This window comes from Wyeomyia smithii, chromosome 3, assembly GCF_029784165.1.
Source record: "Wyeomyia smithii strain HCP4-BCI-WySm-NY-G18 chromosome 3, ASM2978416v1, whole genome shotgun sequence".
Taxonomy (NCBI): domain Eukaryota; kingdom Metazoa; phylum Arthropoda; class Insecta; order Diptera; family Culicidae; genus Wyeomyia; species Wyeomyia smithii.
Window position 1 is genome coordinate 22273049 of NC_073696.1, and position 18502 is coordinate 22291550.

Here is an 18502-nt window from a genome sequence, read left to right on the forward strand (position 1 = left end):
AAATTCAGGCCAGATTCATCGGGGGACAAACATCAAACTGCTTGTCACGCCCGAACGGGACCTATTGTTGCGTTAATTATCGATTCGACAGGTTTATTATATCTGCGACTTGCTCTCAATTTACCATCTCGCTGTTTTAATGCAATCGTTTGCCAGATTTCCCGTCCATCCGTCCGTCCGTTCGGTCGTGCTTCCAGGAGTGCATTCCGCGCTAAGGGAACCACAAAAGGAACCGCGGCTAGCCGCTTATTCTTCCGTTCATCATCATCAGCGTCGTCAGCGATGTCAGCTTTTTCATCTCCTCCTCACTCCATCTTACATTCATTCATGCGGTAGACACGCATCCGCTCGCTCTCGTATTATGGTTGTGGCTTTGGCATGAAATTAAAATATGTCCGCGACAAATAATTTCTTATGAAATGTTTGGAATAAATTTGTATAATTATGCTTTTATGCATTCGCTGGTCGGGAACGTTTCGATTCCGTCTGTGACCGAGCAGAAGTGAAAAAAAAAGTGGAGACGCTATGGGAACAGAGCAAGAAATGGGCAAGAAACCAGTTCTGAACGAGACGTCCGGCGAACAAAAAAAAAAAAAAAAAAAAAAAACAAACAGCTTTGCTGCGATCGAATACATTCTCGCGTGTCAGCTGGAATCATATGCAACGAGTCAACGGGTTTGAGTTTTTTATTATTTTCCTGTTCGTATGCAAAGAGGACTGAGAAGTTTACAGGCGGGGTTCCCCGGCTGTGGCCGTGATTGAGGCGTGGCTTGCACGGCTACCGTAGACGATTGCTATCGGTTCAGAGTTGTATCGATACAAAATGTAAGTTAGCTCCACTTCCAATACAATTCGTGTATTAGCCAAACTATTTTTTGATGAGAGAAAACTAAATACTGAATATCACAAAATATTTGTACGGTTCAATACCCCCACTAGGTGTTCAGAATGGAGTGGAGAATGTTTCTGGAACCAAATTCGAAATATCTGAATGTTTTACCAGCAATGACGAAAATGCAGTTTCATAAAACTTTTTATTCTTGAATCGTTAAGTTTCAAAGTAAGTGTCTTTAAAAATTAGATTTTAATAGATGTCTGCTCAGATACAATATCTATGTTACAGTACTGCCAGCGCCATTCTCAATATCTCGCAAGCATTTAGAATGTAATCCAGCTCGTGTAGGAAAATGATAATGATAGTTCCTAAAGAAATTACTGCGATAATCTCTCGCACAAGCAAACGTTCACTCCGGCCATACTAACCGCACTCGGTACCTTTTCCTGCACAGCAGTAAGTTGGCCATGGAAAATTTCTGTACAGCGATGATGATAATGCTGATGTCCGAGTCCACGCAGCGCATCCGAGAAGATCTCATTAGCATGGAAATTGAATTCCAAATCCCCTTTCTCAGGCGAAACTTTCCGACACACTGAGAAGCGTGCGGCGTCGTAGTTTTGGCCCCGGCCTGGCATTAGCATTCCTATTACGATGGAAAAATGGAGATTTGGTTGCCGGGGAGAAAAAAAAAATACCGAAAAGCCGAACACTACAGTCACTGACTATACTGACTGTTTGCTTTGTTTAAATAGAAAATCAATAATTTCTACTTAGTTCCAGCAGTGCCTGCTAGGATGTTGTTTTTCACTGGTGTTTTTGAGCCAAAAACCGAATCGTAAATATTGAGATTTGCGTTCACTGCGCAGCACGCATATAACAACTTCATTAAATTGGTTAAGCAGATCTAAGTTATGGTATTTCATGCTAACGCTTCTACTGGCTATGCTAACTTTCGGGAAGTTTATCGATGGCTTGCCTCTAAACCATTCCAGCTAGCGGGTTTGAGTGCTGTTTAAAAAAAGCTTCATTCTGCATAATTTGTTATTATCATTATGGTTTTGTTTTCCAGCACTTAAAAAGTGAAAATAAGATTACCCATTGAATTAGCGTAACTGATATGCGAATTTCTAGGCATTGTGTGCGCGTTATAATAAAGTGCGTGTCCCGTACGTGATGCATTAAGAGAGGTGCGATTGGAGGCAATACCATAAATTCTTGGCTCGGTCTGAAGTGCTTCAGAATACGAATAGGGCCATTATCGTTTGTTGCATGCGGTCGAATCATCAGTTATCGAATTAATGCGACAGAAAAGGGTTGAAACGGATGGTTGGTACAATTTTTTTTCCTCTCAGTGCACAACTTCTGCATGTTTTTTCTCTTTCTAGCGTAACCAATTTAGCATGGTGATCGTGATTATAAAATTTCAATAAATTACGTTAGGAGTGCATTGAATCACAGCAAGCATTTGTTGCCAGAATAAGTTTATTTGTTTACATTTTGGCTTTACCCGAACAAGTGCGTCGCGAAATGTTTTCTCTAACCTACGGTAAGTGATGTTCTGAAACCTAAAATAATATAGTAGAGATTTGTGATCCTAAAATTCTTTCGAAAGTTAGCGAGAATCACGGTAAAATTAGTAGCAATCTAATGTCCTGAAAGCAACCTAGAGGAATTGTTTGCTTATATAGTATTGGACCGTAACGGAAGGCAAAACCTAAAGACAACAAAAGGTTCAAGCTTGAGCTCTGTAATCTGTAGTCAGCCTATACACCAGAGAGACGCCGAGACACTCACCGTTAAGGCAGCTGTCAACATCAAAACGGGCGATCTGTATAATTTGGCATTGCCGTTATCCGTTTTGATGTTGACAGTTGCCTTAACGGTGAGTGTCTTGTCATTTCTCTAATGTATAGGTTCGCTAGTAATCTGCGTGGTTGCAAGCATGATTCAGAGCTGCGAAATTTCGAAACTACAAAAAGAATATCACACAACAGCAACTTCATTCTCTCAGATTGAGACTGATATTGAGTGCCACCCGTGTCAATTCTCATTGAAGGTCATGTCAGTGAAAAAAATGATACAGTAGGTTTCCGTTTTTGGCATGTTCCGTTTTTGGCACATTCCGATTTTAGCAACAAAAGGGTTCCGTTTTTGGCAACATTTCATAGTACAAATATTTTTAGAGCCAAAACGGTTTGTTTGATCTGTATGACGTCTTCGGCAAAGTTGTAGAAAACAATTTTGTCTTTCCGAATAAAATATACACTCTAAAAATTTTTTTTTTGACACCTAAGAATATTTGTAATTATCAATATCTTTCCAAAACGGCAGTTTTCAATAGCTTCTCAAAAACGAGTCGTGTTCCAAAAAATTAAACAAATAGGCACAAAACGGCATCTTTCGTCTATAAAAACATCTATGCAAAGTTTCAGACAAATAAAAAAAAAGGGTCGATTGAGTTGGTTGCCCGTTTACTTGTGGATTTGTTCAGCGTGATTGAATGCAGTTGCAGAATTATATAGAAGATAGTCAAAATAAGTAGGATAGGTAAGATTTCGATGAAATTTCAAATGCTGTAGCATTGCCAAACGTTATTCGATTTTAATATTTCGAACACCATTGAACTGGAAAACTTCTAAAGTTTCAAAATATGTCTTTTGGATGATTCCTGATGAAAATTCCTGAAGGTAGAGGTGTCACATACTTTATTTGATGCAAAAATGTAAATTTCCTCTACTACAGGTTCCTCTGAGGACTTCCGGATGAAAAAAAGCCATTTCTCAATGAGTTCTTGGCCGATTCCAGATCTTGATGAACCATTCGCTTCTGAAATGGTTTTTTCATCTATGCCAATGATGCAAATAACTATTTATCAGGTAATCCATCACCAAATCCATTCAAAAATCAACAGGTTTGACATGCCTACCGGAACTCAGGAATATTTCCTACATCGGGTGACCTCGGCCATATTTGTAGACAGTAAGGCATTGTACACAAATTACGTAACGCATGAAGGGGAGGAGGAGGGGGATTGAGTCATCGTTACATAGGTTACATACACGTTACATTATTACATAGAGGGGAGGGGAGATAGTTAAGACAGTTACATACCTGAAATGTTTGCCCAAAATTCAACCGTATAGGTAATTTTAGGAGGGGGGGGATCATGTCGAACGTTATATAGTTATAGAGGGGGGTTGGGGGACTGAAATCTAGAATTTTAGCGTTACGTAATTTGTGTACGACGCCTCAATGAAACTTTAAAAGTTTTCCAGTTCAATGGTGTTCGAATTATTAAAATCGAATAAAGTTTGGCAAAGCTACAGCATTTAAAATTTCATCAAAAATTTGCCTATCCTACTTATTTTGACTACCCCCTGTATATCACAAAGCGCTAAATTCAAATTTTGAAATTCAATTGAAAATTCATCAAAAGGCTTATTGGCAGCTGTTACTCATCAAATGGGTAAAAAATTTACTCAGTAAAAAGTCGGGCAACTCTTTCAAAAATGGGTGAAATTTCTCTTAATAATGGGTAATTCAAATTTAACGTGTACACTAAGGTCACTTTTTACGCGTTTTTTCACGTGGATTCCGGAATTTACGCGGTATTATTTTCTTACAAGGACTCCAGAAAATCTTTACTCCCATTTCGAAATTGACTCGGGTTTTTTTACACGGATTCCTTTTACGCGGTACGTATCCCCCACGTTAAAAGCGACTTTAGTGTATTTGACTCCAACTGTGAACAACGCACTGTCGTAGATAACAGGTCTGGCAATCTAAAACCAGCCGTCGTTTCTACCCACTTGCTTTCAAATGGAACAGAAAGTTTGACGTCACAGACGCTGTTGTACAAGTGCTGCGATTTGAAATTTGTCATTACTGAACGCTATATACGACGGATTTTGTTAAAAACCTATTGATTCGTATAATAAAAAAAAAATCATAATAATTTTGAAGTCTTAAATTGATTATATTAATGGCAAAAAAGGTTTCCATTTTTGGCACGGTTCCAGTTTTGACAACTGAAATTTAAAATTTTTGTTGCCAAAAACGGAAACTTACTGTATTGTCTAAAAACATGCTGGATATATTTGATCTGAGCCAATCCAATGCATAAAGCCGATGAAGTAAATGAGCATCTACATTCTCAAACACATGAATATCGCTAAAACAACACAGCGCGTGCGAAATCGCAGTAGTCGGTATTAACATTGTCAACCGATTAAACCTGAAAGTAATTTCATTTCCAGCTCGTTCGTACAACAATATAGCACGCTTAGCCTGGGGGCTAATAGCGGTCTCGACCAACTAGATTATTAGTCGAGAGAATTCGTTATCGATATTGTTTCCGGCACATTTTGCATGTGTAGGATAAGTACAACGATACACCGTGCCCCAGTGCTGGTCGAGAAAATTTCCAGCTCGAAAAGATCCTCGACTCGATCGGGAATCGAAAACCCGATATCACAACCGTGTGGGAGAGCTAGCCGATCGACATCACTAACCACAGAGCCACGGGGACCACAAAGCTCGTTCGTGCTGACATCGATATTCACAGCCTTCAATTTCAACTGATATTCTGTTGCTGACAGGGAATATTCGCAGCTCTGGTAGATACATGGTGTAACAGTTTGATCATAAAAGTAGGCGCGCGGTGAAGTAGCTTTTTTTTTGCACTGGAGGGATGGAGACGAAACGTCGCTAAGTGACAGCCAGCAAATTTTCGAATGACAATAGTTTATTTGATTTCACTGGTTATGGAAGTTGTGTTGCTTGTTAAGAGCCCAGCTTCAAGAGTCCTGTTCCGAATGTGCCACTGCGTCCGAACTTTTACACTGAAGATAAAATACGCGCGTAACTAAACAAGTAGGACTTCAAATCTGATAACGATGAATGAAATTGCAATCTACAGAATCTACCACCAGAACAGCCGTCTATATTATACCTTGAATCTGGTTGAACCAGAAGCAAAACAGCCGCCCAACCTTGGACTGAAATGTATCGGGAATTAGATAGAATGTTTGGAACAGCACTGAAGATGTTGGAGGAAAAATGAGGCTCCAGAAATCTGAATTGAATGCTGCAAGTGCTGATTTGTCACTACGTGTACATTATTTAGTAAGTTTTCGTAAACACGGGCAGAGCGAAAATATGCTTTTGAAACGTCGTAAATATCTGAATCACTTTTTTCGGTACGGTATCCTTATTTAAACTGAAATGGGCCGGTTGATCGCCCCCGTGATTTGTTCTGGTAAGCGCTAGCAGAACAGCCAGTTTTACTTCATCCACTGCAGCTGAGTTATTAATTATTGTTTATAAACAATTCGATGCCATGTCAACTGATTTTTCAACATGGCTGACTATTAGAGTGGCCATATTTTATATGGCCGTTTTTGAAACTATCTATCTTAATGAGCGCCGGGCTGAAAAAGCTTCCTTTTGACCTCTACAATAAGCCACGAAAATTTGAAGTTGATCGGAGTTTATTTAATGGACCCACAAAGCGCTTATATTTAAGAAATCGATTTACATGAAAATTGTACGGAGTTTTATTCTTTTTTTTAACATATATCTCTTGATAAACGTATCCAAACACACTTGTATTTTTATGAAACCATCATATTATTGTCCTAATTTAAGTTTAAAATAATCTAAAACTTTTGGTGTTTGTTAAAAAGTTCGAATTTAGAATGAGGTGGGTATTTTTACGGTATGAACCAACAACATGCAATATAAACTGAAGTTCGTCTTCATTATGTGTTGGAACACGGTTAAAATTGTTCATGAATTTAACACCATGTTTTGTGGCGTCGTTGAAAGCGAATAATTTTTGAAAGAAGTTTGCTATTCCTCATTATTTTTCTACTCGGCTGGGTCACGGTCGAAAAAATCAACATGAGGTTCAAAACTCGAAAAGAAAGCATTGTATAAAACGAGATGGGATTAATTACATACTAGTAACAGTTCAGCATTTTATTGCTTGCGACATTCGACAGCAGCTTTTTAAGGCCAAACGGTATTGAAGCCAAAAATGGCCGACTTCGAGCCACCACTTTGAATTTTCAAAGGCACAAGACTCGGTAACAGGTAATGCGTCATCTGTGAAAACGCTGTTTTATGTTTGCTGTGGTGAAGCAAACATAAAATAGCGTTTTCACAGGGAATGCATTATTTATTTCCGAGTCCTGTGCTTCTAAAAGTACGAAGTGGTGGCTCGAAATTGGCTGTTAGTGGCTTCAATACCGTTTCACCTTAAGGACCATTCGCTTTTATTCGCCTGATCATTTTTTGTTTAAATTCAAGCTTAAATACCACAAGTGATTCTAAAAAACACCTGAATGTTAAGTTTGACTATAAAAAGGAACATGTCTCGAATGCGATTTATGGTCAATGATCAGAGCAAATATTTTCTCAGGCAATAAATGTTATTTTTAACCATATAACGTGTGATAAGTGAAAAAGGGTCACTTTACAACCAAGAAATGTGAATGCTAACTCCAAGAGCACTTCATAATCGCCGCGAACTTGATTGTATAAAATTGCTTGATTTGATTGCAATCTTCGTCGTACCATTTCGAGCGAACTTTTGAAGCTGTGAATCATTTCGCTTGATGCTCTTGTAAAATAGTTGAAGAAAGGTGTTTAAGGTCCGATGCTTTGCCATGTAATATATTTTGCATAAAAGTTCATAGATATGAAGAGGACAAGTAATATTGGTTAGTTTTCGAAACTTTTCTGAAATATTCCAATCCACTAGCGTATTATGAACTTCTTAGGCGATATTTTTGCCGGAGATTTAATAAATTTTAAGCGCGCCTAAGAACTTTGCTGTTCAATCGTAACTCATAAGAATTGCAATTCGATTAACATGAGATATACCGACTATATTTGAAAAAAATCACCGTCCTGGTGAATTTAGATAACTAGTGCTGAACTGTTTCATAGAAAAAAAAAAAAATAATACTAAAACTAACATTAAATCCATACAAAAATCTCTTAATAACTTTAATAATTTTGCTTCACCAATCCGATTGTGACAGTTCACTAGGGATATAATCACTGAATGGCAGCTTCAAATCTTCTAACAAATACAAGAGGTCATTCATTTATTACGTAACGTACTCAGAAGATTAAGATATTCAATGAAGAGTTCCATTGTGCGAGGCCCCCATGCAAAATTGTGTTATTCAGGAATAGAAGGTATTCAAAATTGCTAAAATTTAGCGTTACGTAACATGTGAATGTCCCTTATGATATGGTTTTATGATTAAAGAGTAATTCGACACAAAATATACAACTATTTTAAGAAACTAAGGCAAAAAACTTCATGAAGAGATGAAAAAAAGCAATTCTTATGAGAATCTATTTTTTTAAATATAAGCGTTTTGTGGGTCCATTGAATGAACTCGGATCAACTTCAAATTTCTATGGCTTATTTTTGGAGTAAAAAGGAAACTTTTTTCGCCCGGCGCTCATCGAAATCGCATGATGTTACAAAAATGGCCACTCTACTGACTATGCGTTTCGACATACCGTTACCCAATGTATCTATACATCATGGTTGCAAGTTTAGCATTGAGTGGAAAATCACCCCGATTTTGGGTACTGTTGTAAGAGCGTGTACTCACCCCCGACCACCCCAGGAGTCACCACTACCGACAGCTGAAGGAAACCGAGGAATTAACGCAATAAGTTTTTAATTTTGTTTTTTTTTCTAATAGCTCTTTAATAATAATTCGAAAATCCGAATAGGGTTACTCCACCACCATGTAAGCAAGGGTCTGTCGGGCAAATTATGTAACCCGAAAAAAAGCTGCGGAAAAATAGAACTTGCAAAGAAAATCTTCAGGGAAAAATCAAACTAAAAAAAATATCAAAACACAGCTAAAATGTAACAGAATTTTTCTTTTTTCTGTGCAGTCTCCCGGGGGACATTTGCATTAGCCCTCGTGTCCGTGTCTGCACTCGACCGCAGCTGTGACGACGACATAAGGAACGGAGGGTGACGGATATTTATGTGTCGAGGTCGATTGAGGGTGACATTCATATCATTACGTAGATTAAGAAATTGGATGATACAAAAAAAGTCTGCTGGTGGCAAAAACGTTTGTTGTTATATCGGAATCCATTGCTGATGGTGGATCGAAAGCTTGAAAAACAGGATTGCCCCTCGTCGGTTCGGTTACTTTTTGTTCCATTTTTGTTTTGAGATTCAGATTTTGTTTCAGGATTAGGCATGGTATTATTGCGTTAGTACAATCTTCATGCAAAATGATTGAATCGTGACATTCTACGTCGAGACTTGCTTATGAAAGACATTTCCGCTGTTGTCTGGTAATATTATTTTTTATCAAAAAGACAGATTCTCCACATGCATGTTGTCATACAGGCGGCGTTTTGAGTAGATAGGCTGGATCATAAAAATTGACGCCGGTCCTTGTCACAATTGTATCGTCATTTTCATAGAAGATCTAATTTTGACATGTTTTGTCAGAGAATAAATATTTACCACGATGTTATTTATTTCACTTGTTTTCTTAGTCCAAACAAAAGCAATGTTTCTTTTCAAAAAGTAAACATTTTTCCTTCGACGAATATATCGGTAAATCTCTTTGGAAATTTCCCTTGGCCTAAAAAAAAGAAAAGAAAAAAACGCAAGCCGTAGGCAGCATTCGAGAGATTTTCCTCCTCACCGCGACCGCCCAGAGCAGAGGACACGACAAACCACCCGTGTCCCGGAAGAATTTAAAAAGCAACAACAACAAAATCGAGCAGCCTTTTTCCATCTGTAGGCAGCCCACACTTTCACTTTTCGTTATCATCACAACCTTTTTTCCATCTATTTATCTTGTCCAGTGTACGTACGGTTTCCCCACAGCCAGCCGAAACCAAACCTGACCAAAGAGGATTGTAAACACGAAAAATATGACAGGGCACCAGCGTTTTATTTTTACTTCACTTCAGTCCAGTCCAGCAGCTAGGCTCAAACCAGGGAATTTCGCAATCCCTTTAGTTGTATTTATTGTTCCATCCTTAACGTAGAGTTAGCTTTTTTTACCACCAGCGTCCCCAATTGAAGATTCATGAAAAGCAGTGGACCGAACTTCGCCTCCGTCCGGTATAGGCAAAGAAAAAAAAAACACTCCGGAAGAAGGATAATGCTTTCAATCTTATTTATCTCCTACCCAAATACCCACGTGTAGGAGAGGACTCAGGAAAATTGACTGTCCACCGTTTCAAGCAGGGGGTGCCCGCTGTCGGTCGGCTGTGATCCGAACTAAACCGTATTACATCAGAACGGATTCGGGAGGGGAATGAATAAAATAAAAAAAAAACAGATGATGAAAATATATTCATCCCTTGAGATGGTGTTAAAAAACATGCATGTCCGAGAAAAAAAGTGCGTATAGCTATCTCTATGTCTGTGCCCGGGTTCTTCTTTGGATCACCTTTCACGCTCCGCCATCTACCAGCTTCTTCGGTAAGTACGTGAGAGGACTGCGTGGACATGGCAAATGTTTTAGGAGATTATTGGATTAGCTTTTCGTCCAGAAGGAATCAACGTGCTGTTCCTTCGGCGATGAATGTTAATCTGATCGATCGGTAGATCGACTATTTATGCTAGTTTCACGGATGCAAATTTACGAGTTTCGAAATTAATTAATCTGCTTATTATGCGGGTGGTTATTTGAGTTTGCAAATATTTTGATATATGAAACGTTCTCCAACAAGTTCTAAATATTTTTTAGTCCGCTTTAGTGTTTTTGAATTCTTAGAACTAAAAATGTAAAAATTTGAAATCGGGTTGCGCATCAGTCGAATCGGAGGTACTTTTTCTTAATTTATTTTTCAGGTGAAAAAAGTAGCACAAGGACATCATCTTTTGCTTCCATTTAAAGGTAAATTTAAACAACGAAAAAAAAACTGGTTCTGTATGAGACACTACCACAAGTTACGGTAAATTACATGTCTAATGTTAATGTGGTTCATCTATTCGATAATCTAAAGCGGTAAATTTCAGTAATAATTCTCTTGGTTTCAGTGTCAGGTGATTTTCTTGATTCCAAAAATTGGTGTTTTGGACGGTATTTGGTTTCGTTTTAAGCTATGAACAGTCGAAATCAAGGTTCTACATTTTTCAATAGTACAATAGTAAGCATCACAAAATCACAATTTATCCACATTTTGATTTACGCCTAGCTAATTTCCCAATCGATTGCTATGAGTATGAGGGAAATTCGTTGGAAACTGGTTGAGTTTGAAGCATTCGAACCTTTGTGACTAACAGCAGCCCGTCAGCACCAGAGCGACAATAACGAAGCATTTGATTCCAACACTAACCAAAGCTCATAGACTTGTCTCCACAGAATATTTCTTCCTCTCCTGTATTGGTGTTTGGGCCAGAGTCCGACAGTTCGAGTGGGAAAAATTTTGTGTGATGGAGGCGAAGTGTATCGCTCGATAGGGTTTTTCACCAAAATGAACCAAATTTGAATCTGCACTTCGGATTAAACCCCTTCGCATTAAACCCTTTACTACTCGACCTTTTTATGTTTTGCACAAAGTTTTTAACTTGTTGGTTGCTGTTTTCGAGTGAGTAATTTTTTCAATGTCATATAGTGTAATTTTGTCCTAATGTAAATCGATTTGTACGTAAAATGTGAAATATATTTCAGGCCCTGATGATGGTCCCATAGAAGGACCGAAACGTTGGTGATGAGCAGATAGAAATCAACGCAATTTATTAGACTGCAAGCCGAAATATAAATCCCTTAAATAATACATTAAAAAGCTGAATAGACGATATTTTAGCGCATGTTCTTGAATGCAAGACACAGCGAGAGAAAAAATGCCTATGTCTGGATTGAACGATGTTTTACTTACACTTTAATACAAAGTTTTTTTCTACAGATATTTGTAGAATTTGTAGCTGTTAGTAAATGAGTGCAATATTTCTAAGAAAATCTTCAATATCTAAAAAAAGTAAAAGATACAAATAAACTCTTTGGTACTGTGTGTTTTTTGTTATAGCAGACAACGTTGTAAAATGAAGTTAAGTTACATTGAAAAAATGATGTTAAGGGACATTCTGAAGGAGGCTCCACAAAAGTCCAGTCGAATAAGCCGATAGAAGTATGGTGTCTTCGAAAAAGTTGTTTTTTATAAAATCTGCTAGAACTTTTCCAAGCAAAGTAGATAAGCGAAAATAAGAAAAATTAAATTCATTTCTCACTTTTAGGAGGATTATCCACAAAATAGCATCTTTTTTAACCAGTGAAACAATTTCGCTGGAGGCACCGCGGCACAAAAATCATTTTTGTTGGGTCAACAGAATGTCAATCACATTTTTGCAGCTTAGGAAACTGTGTACGATGACGGGACTTTGTATTTTTGCTTAACTTGTCCTCCTTTGCCACCAAATAAGGTGACTTGCCAACTCGATTGAACCGAATAGCGAAGTGGTGATGAACAAAACCTGTATGATGAAAATACCCGTGTGATTGTCTTAAGGTCGTTTGTGGCTTCAATACCGTTTCACCTTAAATACCTGCGGAGAGGACTAACGCAGCAAGCAGGCGGCCCGGCGTAGGTGATAAAATGGCGGAATTCGAAAAAGAGGATGACTGCACTGCACATTGTTTGTAGGCATAAAGACAAACTAAGTACGTGAAAGTACATTAGTTTTTCGTTATCTGTATATCATCAACAAACATATCGTTGAAAGCACAGAAAAGTGCTGTGCCAGTGAAGTTAAGACTTCCGTGCGTTTGCTGTTGCCTGGAGAGCTAGTCGAGCACGCTGTGTACAAAGGAACTAAAGTTTCATTTTCATTTTCATTTTCGGGTACAGAAGGGGGCCGCAGGGCCAAGTCTCCAGTGCTTAATCACTTTCCATGCTGTACCATTGGAGAGATTAGATTTGGCATCGCAGCATAGTAACCCGAGAGGTCAAATAAATTCTGCGTTGGAATGCCGTATAGTAAGGACAAGGTTGAATATAGTGGATAGCCGAAGGTAACAGTGATAGTAGTTGCAGAAAGGTGCATGAAAAGAAAAAAAGAATAGTTGTAACTGTGGTTGATGTTAATAAATTTCTTCCATTTGTAATATGTATATGTATGTAATATTTGTCACGTATGCCGGTCTGCGTCCAGGGCCTCTCAAGGCAACCCCTCCCAACCGCACATATATTTAAATATTTTTATTCATTGAAACTCTTGTGAGATGAAACATTTGATAAATAGTAATAACAATAGTAATAGTAATTTGCTTTTTTACATACCTGCTGTGCCTTAACCCTTTACTTACCCCGTTTTATGTTTGTTACCTTTAATCACTCTTTCATTGACCTTTGTATGATTGTATTCCTCAGGGTAATTGCTTGATTCTTCGTTTGCCCTAATTCTTGATTTTTCTCGCATTTTTTTTTAAAAGAGGAAACTGGATTAATAATTTTATTTGAACAACAAAAATTAATGTAAATAAGTCTGAATTACGACCGCCCATATATCTAACTAATGGTTGAGCGTTGGCTTTGAGAAAGTTGATAACGCAATCTTTTGATTACTATACCATATTCCTTTACTGAGCCCTCTCGGCACCTCAGTAGAAAGCATGTCTTAGTTGTCACAATAGTCAATTAAAACTGCTTAGTCCGTAAAAGACGAGATCAATCAATCTGAAAGGTCAAAGTATTAAATGACTCAAACATTCCACCCAATCATTATCATTAACATTCAACTTCGTCTTATTACGGCCGTTACAATGAAAGATTCTATTGAGCTTTATAGACATTTAAAATTATTTTACAATGGTCATGCTGTATGCAGTATTAGGTTAAGTTTTATTGCTTCTTTATTTTGATTACAACCGAAAAGCCCATCAAAGTCTTTTCAAAGAACGTTTGAGGTGTTTTGCAACTAGCATCGCGCCTAATTAGACTGGTTACATCTACTATATAAAAATGGAATTCCGTAACGTTTGATCTTATTGATATTATTCACTCAGTCTCTGAGGTGTACAGTAATCATCATCATTTTGAATCGTTCTGAATCAAAAATAATTAGCGGTGACATGTAGGTTTTTAACATGAAAATGTTCGCTGATGCTCAGGAAAGACATTCGAGAAAAAATAATAGGTATCTAATTACTAAAACTTGAGATATTATTCACAAAACTACGTAAAACATGCAAAATTATGACTTTCTGTGTTAAATTTGCCTCTAAATCAAAATTCTAAGCGATGATATATGATTCTTTTTTCACTAAAATGTTTGTTAATGTAAGACATTTGAGGAAAAATAATTAGTATCTGATCACTAAAACTTGAGATATTATTCACAAAACTACGTAAAACATGCAAAATTATGACTTTTTATACTTAATTCGTCTCCAAATCAAAATTCAAAGCGATGACATGTGATTCTTTTTTCATTAAAATGTTCGTTGATGTTTAAGAAAGACATTTGAGAAAAAATAATAGGCACCTAATTACTAAAACTTGAGATATTATTCACGAAGCTGCGTAAAACATGCAAAATTATGACTTTCTGTGTTAAATTTGCCTCTAAATCAAAGTTTAAAGCGATGACATATGATTCTTTTTTAATAAAATTTTGGTTAATGTTCAGGGAAGACATTTGAGAAAAAATAACAGGTTTCTGATTACTAAAACTCGAGATATTATTCACAAAACTATGTGAAACATGTAAAATCATGACTTTTATGCTGAATTTGCCTCTAAATTAAAACTCGAAGCAGTGATCTGTGATTTTTACTATAATAAAATGTTCGTTGTGTTTAGGAAAGATGTTTGAGGGAAAAATAATAGGTTTCTGATTATTCGAAATTTAAATATTTTCCACAAAACCACATGAAAAATGCAAAAACATAATTTTTTAGGCACAATTTGTCTCTAAAATTCTGATTAAAAGCGACGACACGTGATTTTTTCAATAAAATGTTCGTTGATATTCAGGAATGACATTCGAGAAGAAATAATAGTTATCTGATAACTGAAAATCAAGATATTAGTCACAAAACTAAGTGAAACATGCAATATTATGAATATTTTGGCTCAATTTGTCTTTAAATCTTAATTCAAAGCTATGATGTACGATTTTTTCCATTAAAATGTTTGTTTATGTTCAGGAAAGACTTTTGAGTAAAAATAACAGATTTTTGATTACTGAAAATTGAGATATTATTCACAACACTACGTTAAACAAGCAAAATCATGAATATTTGAACTCAATTTGCCTCTAAATCGAAATTCAAGGCTATGATACGTAATTGTTCTTTATTGAAATATTTGTTAATGTTCGGGAAAGACATTTGAGGAAAAATAATAGGTATCTTATTGCTAAAAGTTGAGATATTACTTAAAAAACGACGTATCTTTGAAGATGATTTTCTGCATACAGAAAAACACATTAAAATATTCTTTTTTAAATTTATATATATTATACATATAATACATGCAAATTTTTGACTTTTTGAGTATGAGCTCAATTCGCCTGTAAATTAAATTTTTGTTTTAATAAAATGTTCGTTGTTTCTTCAACATCGTGCGAGCCGAGCAGAAAAAAATTACATTTCTGATGTTTTCTCAGTTTCGTGAATATTAACACATTACGGGATTCGAAATACTTTTTTACTTTTACCAAAACTAGATCTTGGGACATTTGGCTGGAGGAAAGGCCGTATTTCATTGGTTTAATTTTTTTTAATGTCTACGTAGTTATGTGAATTAAAACGTTAACTTCTTCTCAGACGTGTTCCTTGGACATCAACAAACATTTTCGTTATATAAAATTCACATGTTATCTCTTTAGATATGATTATAGAGGAGAACTAAGCATGTATGGTCACGCTAAATTATTCTTACTTTGATTTCTTACTTCTAAAAGTTACATAAAAAGAGGTTTTACTGTAAACGATTGACGAATATCCGGTTATCACCCGAGTGTGGTATATTCGGAACTGGGATGACCCCACATAACATTTTCCAAAATAACGACTTCTGGTTTCAGGAAAATAATCTGAAGTGGTATTTGGCCAGCCATTTCAATACTTCCGAAACTTCCGAACTCCATACGTCATTTTGAAATCCGAAATAGCGATTTCCAGTTTCTGTAAATCATCCCCAAAATATCAAAATATGCAATCCAATATGGGTATTTCCGTTCTGTGCGTTCTCAGAATGTTAAAGTACTTAAAGTGATGATGGACGTATAAGATGTGAAATATTTTTGAAGTGAGTTGTGCTAATAATGCAATGAATTATAAAAAATGATTCCTTATTTTGAAACTTTCGATCCCGAGCATCGCCGGGAACGTTCAACTAGTCTTGTATAATACATAACCGAAAAGAATATTTTAGTTCACGAATTTAAACCAGATATTACTAATTGCAAAACCGTCAAGCCCCTCAACCTAGGAGAGGGGTGTACAAAGGAATTAAAGTTGTTACAAAATACATTAGTTCCAAGTATTTTGTTTCATTTGTCCTGCTAAGTACGAATAACAATCTACCCTTCCCAGGGCCACAAACACGTTTTTGAAGCACGGCTGAATTGTTTTACCTTGCAAAATTTGAAATGCAAAGTTCTACATTTTTTTATAGCGAATGAAGAGTGGTGCTCAACATTCTTGAAAAAGAATAGTTTTCACTAAATGCGATCATATTTTGTTTATTGAGTAAGTTTGAATTATGTAAATTGAAATTTGTTTGTTATTGGGATTGAGTCATTTAATAATGTGTAGCACAAATTAACCCGGCAGATGGATGCAACTACCCAACTCGGGAAAACCGTTTGATAGTTTACTGCCGGTACCCGGATAACTGTCCCATAATGAAAAACAACATGTCGAGAAAACGGCGATTTAATGTTATCCGGGAATTTTCGGATTTCCAGCTATTTTTGGCAATTACATCCAGAACCGATGACCATAACAGTTTCAACTTTCATTGCACCACAAGTTTAACGTTTAGTACAAAAAACCTTGGGTGGAATTAGTTTTACGTTATATAACTTGAAATAAAAAGACAAAACGGGACAAAATATGCGGGTACATTTTAAAAGTACTCGTATATTTTGTCCCATCACATATAAATTCAACCAGCAACCGGCAGTATCATCGGCAACGTAGATTGTACTACAGAAAAACTACATTAGTCTAGTTAATTAAATGACATACTTTTATTTGCCTAAAATAATCCGATATACACTAATCTGGAGCAGGATTATATGTTCGCAGTTTGTATCACTATGCAGTGGGACTGCATTCCATACAAAAGTATCAGTTTTAATATTTTTCCGGAAAAAATGATAACATTTATGTCGATTCCCGATGATAACTCAAAAGTGACCAAAATCAGTATGGGACAGTTATGCGGGTACCGGCAGTTTAGTTAAAAGAAATATACTGCTAGAAATAACAAGAATACAAGAATCATCTCACGTTGTATGTTAATGTAAATTCGCAATGAGCAGAAAATTATTAGATTCGCCGGATATCACTATTGTGACAACACCAATGGCGCTTCTTAGTGCTCCTAAATCATTTATTTTAAGTAGTTAATGTTATCACTTGCCAAAATATTGCGGATGGCAAACGACAAAGAAATGCTTGGTTTTCTCTCCCAATCGGTCGTCTGGGGCTCCTTCCCTACTGAGAGTCTGCCTATATTACATTTTATCGTACATAATTACATAATTTACATAATTTCTGCTTCATTGTCGATTTTTTGGCATGCCACCCTACTAAAGTAAAATGTAATTCTGCTCCTAAAAATTTTCGTGGTAGGTTGGCGTGTATGATTACAAAAAGAAACTATTTAAGCTATTCGTATGCTCCAAACAGGGGCGGACGAAGGCTGATTTGAGCTGCAGGCGAAGACTGATTTTGCCGCCCCCTCTCAAGTTTTTATTTTATATGATACGCATTTTCTATAGACTCGAAAATTTGATTAGACAGCATGTGTTGTGTTAACAGACTGCGGGACCTTAGCTGGTAACGTAATCCGTAAAAGGCCTTGTTTGCGGCTTCTATCCGCCTTTTTATCTCACGGCTAACCTCGTTGTCACATGTCACTAATGTTCCCACGTAAATAAATTCGTCGACTACTTCAAATGTTTCCCCATCTAGCACCACCGCAGCACCAACCTCCGACGGACTACCACGCACTCTGCCAGCCACCATGTATTTCGTTTAGGCAGAGTTTATGACAAGCCCTAATCTCGCAGCTTCTCGCCTGAGAGGTCCGAAGGCCTCTTCCACTGCTCTACGATTAATACCAATAATGTCGATATCATCCGCAAAACCTAGAAGCATGTGCGATTTCGTAATGATGGTGCCGCTTCTCTGCACACCAGCTCTCCGTATAGCACCTTCCAATGCGATGTTGAACAATAAGTTCGACAGCCCATCACCCTGCTTCAAACCATCTAACGTCACGAAAGGGTCCGATATCTCACCGGCTATCCTGACGCTTGATGTAGAACCTTCAAGGGTGACACGTATGAACCTAATCAGCTTTGTTGGGAAGCCATGTTCGAGCATGATCCGCCATAACTCATTTTTCTTAACTGAATCGTACGCTGCCCTGAAGTCTATTAACAGATGGTGCGTCTGTAAGTTGAATTCTCGAAATTTA

The 18502-nt window shown here is 37.0% G+C and overlaps 1 protein-coding gene across 1 annotated transcript in view; it reads right to left on the reverse strand.

The window, feature by feature from the left end:
* The window catches only part of LOC129727228 (60S ribosomal protein L9), a 69245-nt gene extending 55498 nt beyond the window's left edge, over window positions 1-13747 (reverse strand). Inside the window, exon 1 of the mRNA XM_055684815.1 lies at window positions 13744-13747. The gene's annotated coding sequence lies outside the window, so the exon portion shown is untranslated. The remainder of the gene's footprint in view (window positions 1-13743) is intronic.
* Between the last annotated feature and the right edge of the window lie 4755 nt (window positions 13748-18502).